Source organism: Berghia stephanieae, chromosome 4 (genome assembly GCF_034508935.2).
Source record: "Berghia stephanieae isolate SIO BIC M18660-M18661 chromosome 4, UCSD_Bste_1.3, whole genome shotgun sequence".
Classification (NCBI taxonomy): Eukaryota; Metazoa; Mollusca; class Gastropoda; order Nudibranchia; family Aeolidiidae; genus Berghia; species Berghia stephanieae.
In genome coordinates, this window is record NC_088363.1 from 29,294,350 (window position 1) to 29,300,014 (window position 5,665).

The following is a 5,665-nucleotide window of genomic DNA, read 5'->3' on the forward strand; positions in this document are numbered from 1 at the left end:
GGAGGAGGATGGGGAGGATGGGGAGGAGGAGGGGGACGAGTGGTCATAAAATTTATACAACATCAAAAAAAGAAAAAATGTTTAGAAATTTGATAAAGGTGATATCTCTATGTTATAAATTAGGCAATCATCATTATAACATACAAAATGAGGTGAATGGATATCAAAATCATATTGGTGAACCTTTTCCTCAAAACAGTTTAGGGTAAATTTGGCTGGTATGGAAAAGTGTGAAAGAAAGGAGAAAAAAAGTTTAACATTTTGAAAATGACAAATTCATTTTATCTTTAGCAGATACTGCATTTGTAATTTCAGGATATGAACTTTCACTCTTTTCACTTAATATCTAACTTTGGATTCAGTCACATGAAAATGTGTCATCTCCAATTAATCAAACCACAAAAAATATGGTTTCTTCTATAATACATCATAATTTCAAAACGTTGGAAAGGACAAAACTGTATTCCTTTTAGCAGAAGTGTCTATCATTTCACAACTGCATTAAGTATTTTTACAACAAGCTTCCTGACAACTGAAGGCATCCAACCAGACCATGCAGCCATATACAGAGTGCATTCATGGAAAGAATGGGACTGCTGCCCAAATGATGCCATTCAGGAACCCAAAGAAGAACTGCCAAGCGGAGTAAATCTCCCCAGGAAAGATTGGTTGACACTGAACCGGGCAAGGTCTAAAGTGGGGAAGACCAAAACAACCTTACAAAATTAGGGACTTTCTTCAGACTGCCAATGTCAATGTGGACACTAGGCTCAAAACATGGACCACATCCTTCACTAGTGTGAACTTGGACCATATATCAGTGATATGGACCTGAGAGGCTGCACCCCTGAAGCCATCCAATGGATCCACCACTGGCGCGACACGATATGATGATAATGATGAGGATCTCCAATTAATCAAACCACAAAAAATATGGTTTCTTCTATAATACATCATAATTTCAAAACGTTGGAAAGGAAAAAACTGTATTCCTTATAGCATAAGTGTTTATCATTTCACAACTGCATTAATTATTTTTACAACACGCATTTTCACTATCACCACTTCAGCCATAAGAATATCTTAACTTAAGAATTAGTCACACTACATCGTGTGACATTATCAAATTTAACAAGCCAAGAATGTGATTAAAAAATTAAACATTTTCTCTGAGTGGTCTGAGCCGATATAATTGAGAATTATGAAAGTTTTGAGTGGCAGGTCACCAGACAGTATGGAAATAAAATTGGATCAATTGTAAAAAGACAATATAAAATACAGCCCCACAAGTATATGTGGATTTTCTATATACAATGAGATTACACATGTATGTCATAAATACATTAATATAAACACTCATCAAAACTATATACAATGTCATTAAATATCACGATTTATAAATCTATGTTAGAAAGTGGTAGCATTTTATAATTTATGCGGGCAATTTTTGTTTGTTTGTTGCTTTAGGTCTCTTCCAACACAATTGAGGTTATATGAGAGACCGCTGAAACAAAAAACAAGCAATCTAACAAAAATAGTACAAATGTAAATCAAAATCATAACCTAAAGATATCATAAGCTAAATTATAAATAACCAAGAACAAACAGGCAGAAGATTTACAGGAAAAAAAATATCCCCTGTCAAAAATACAATCACAAACCAAAGAAGCAGGATAGGCTAGTAAAGAGAAGAAGAAACGACATCACTATCGGATCGTACACCCATGCGAACATCATAGGTATATGATTCAAGGGTGATGCTCCCATCCAACCACCCGAGCAATAAACATTTAATGGTTATTACAAATCATTAGAACATGTTGGTGATTTCTTTAAAAGATCCCAAATAAAATGCCATATCCAATTACAATGAATTTCATTTTGTTTAAATTCCATGTATGACTTTGCTTAATTCAACATCGTATTATATATTTAAACAAGTAAAAAAGATAAAAATACTTTTGGCCCATTTCCTTACAGAAATGATATATTTCTTCCTTGGCAAAAAGCAAATAAACGCACAGTCCAACTGGTAATATATGTTACTTCTAAACTACTCTATTTTACCAATTAATGATTGGGCGACTGAGATGTTCATTATTTGAAGAAAAAAGGAAGGTAAACTACATGTTGAATTCAAATAAAAACAACAAAATACTTGCTTATTTATATAATGACTACTTGGCCATGACATCATATATTCGAAAACAATGGATCTTTTTGTTTCTAATCCTTAACTTATTCAAGCTAAATTCTAGACCCCACTTGTCATATAGCTAATATTGTTTTGGCGTGAAAAGTGTGAATATACACTCTCTCTCTCCCTGATGTTTATTTAGTAATAATGGCTTGCTGAGAAATTTATCGTTTGAAAATTGATGGATCAAAAAAATATTAGAAGATCAAATCTATATATGAGAATATATTTTTACAACGATAATGTAAATAATGGATTTGTGTAAAATTGTTGAGCTTGTAATTTCTTTCTCAGATAAAAGAATATAATTTTTATATCAACAATAATTTCTTCTCTAAGCATTAAGTATTAACATTATACAAAAATATTTCAATATTAAATAAATGAAGTATCTATTCCTTTTGTGAATCGCTTATGTCATATTTGCACAACTGCCATAAAGTATAATACAAATTCAAAATTACATTCCATTGAAACTCAACATATATGATATGATTATAAAGCACGAGATAATAAAACATGTACAAGAACATGATGATATTGTGATGTAATTTTGTGTGAATAAGATATCAAACTGTATAATGATAGGAGAAATGAATGGTAGATGCATTATTATTAAAGCGCAACGTTGATGAGACGATTTCACTATCTGTATGACAAAACAAAGCCTATCCAACCACAAGATAATTGTAAAACATATTCCTAAATGAAAATGTGTGAGTTGATGTCAACCATATCATTATTGTTTTTTGAAAACGATGGGATATTTTTAAAATCAAAATTAAAACAATGCTTACTCATAAAAATTCATCATTGTTACCGCTATTTTCATATGATTGCGAATAAATTAAAATTCTATCAAGCGTTACTTACGATGACATGTGACAAATGAAAAACAACATTACTCAATTAGGGTGTATAAGAAAATCAGTAGCACAAAGTCCTATTCAACTACAAGTTAATATAAAATCTAAGAACGAAATTTTAGAAATGGACTATGATTTTAATAATCTCTGAAAAAGAAAAAAAATGATAATGCATTTGCCTACAAACAAAGATCAATTACATATCAATCCAGATAAATACATTCAAATTATTGTTTACTTTAATAATGATTGCTTGGCCGTAATATCAAATATTTGAAAACTTGATGGATCATATTTAAAGAAAAAGAAAATAAATTCTAGTATTTTAAAACTCTTTTAAGTTTTGAATGTTATGCTTCATTTGTTATAAATCTATGACTGCTATAATAAAGAGTGAAATTAATTTTAAATTACTTGATATAAATGATGTAATAATAAAATATATTTCTATTAAAATTAACAAACTACATGATAAAAAAGTGTTGTCATGACAAAATTAAAAGGGCATTATCTAAAGAACATTTTGCAAAATATTTATATATTTATAGTTAGGTAACATATCACACATTTTATACAAATGACAATAATAGTTATAACATTAAATTTATAAAAGAAATATACGAAACACCTGAATTTCAGTTTATGTATATAATGATAACAAAAGCGTTCTTGAACCTGTTTGTTTTTTAAACAAACTGTAACATATTTTGTCAACATGTGCATTCTAACTAAATACTAAAATATCAAATTATCAAATTACTACGGCTGACTAAGAAATTTATTACTTGAATAACGATGACTATTAAAGAAATTAAAACCATGTTTTATAAAATCTTAACGTATTAATATTTTGTAATAAGTGCATCACTCTTACCTTTCTTTTAAGAAAAACTATTATTACTTTTGTATCATTGCTAATAAATCAAAAGTGTATAGGCATCGCAAAATTAAAAGGGTATTAGAATATATCTATAGAATGATATGTCAAGCGATCTGTGTAATGTTTAAACAGAGAGGTTTCTAGAAACAAATCACTTCTTTAAGTAGTAAGCATTTCCGTGTACAGAAATAATATACTCAAGCTAATCAATATTAAATAAATGAATTGTTCTGTTTTCAAAAAGCTACTGTTATATTTGCATAAATAATGTTAAAGTATTAAATGAGTTTGAAATTACATTCCAATAAAACCAGACATTGATATGACTTTAAAATATTAGACAATAAAACTTATAGGCAATGAATGATATATGAATAAGAGATTAAAATAAGGTAAACTGAATGTTGGATGTAATGAAAGTACATTTATCAAAACTTTATACAAAATGAAAGCTATTTTATACAGTACGCGAGTCATTAACATTAAAATGGCCATTGAAAATTCTGAGACAGGAAAAAAATTTCTTTTAATTTTGATGAGATGACTTTTCTTAAGAAAATTATCTTTCTATCCAACTACAAGGTAATTGTAATAGATATTCCCATATGTCATGTTGAGAGTTGATGAAATATTGTGAACAAAAAATTAAGATTAAAGAAAAATGACACAACACTGCAACTTGAAAAAATACGACAAAAACAACTGAAAGTTTACCATATCTGAAGTTAAAGATTGGGCATTTAAATCTTAATAACGGTGAATGAAATTCTTTAAGTGCTTGAGTGTATAATATAGGCTTGACAAAAATTGGAAAGGACGCGATGAAAGGAGCAATGGTGGTAAGAGTCACCATTGATGGTGAAAGAGACAATGGTGATAAGAGTCACCATTGATGGTGAAAGAGTCAATGGTGATAGGAGTCACCATTGATGGTGAAAGAGGCAATGGTGATAAGATTCACCATTGATGGTGAAAGAGGCAATGGTGATGAGAGTCACCATTGATGGTGAAAGTGGCAATGGTGATAAGAGTCACCATTGATGGTGAAAGAGGCAATGGTGATAAGAGTCACCATTGATGGTGAAAAAGGCAATGGTGATAAGAGTCACCATTGATAGTGAAAGAGGCAATGGTGATGATAGTCACCATTGATGGTGAAAGTGGCAATGGTGATAAGAGTCACCATTGATGGCTTGACTTGCTTGACTTGCTTGCCTTGCTTGTCTTGCTTGCCTTGCAAGGTGGCAGGGATGATAAAGCCACTTCAAATGATCATGGCATTCTAAGAGTAATTTTCAGGGTCAGATCGGCAGAGATTGCACCAGCAGAGCTCAAGATGAAGAAAGTATTGTTGATATAAAAGTGATGGCAGGGATGTAGATGATGGAAGCAGCAGCAGTGACAATGATGGTGAAAATGGCAAGGCAGGTGACGTGATGATGGAAATCACTCCGGGAGGGCTATGGTGGTGAAGATGATGATGATGGGAGGCGATTCTGATGACAATGGTTGTGTTGGGAGGTGATAGCTTTGGAAGGGATGATGGGAAGTAATGGTAGAGTCATAGGGGTTGTGATAGAAGAGACCATGATGTGAGGTTAGTGGTAATAAGTGAAAGCCATGGCTTGGCGAAAATGATAGAAGCAGGTTCAACAATAAAGATCCAGTAAATGGCACAGTTCCAAACCCAGGGTCAAGGTGACCCATCCAGAAAGAGTCAAA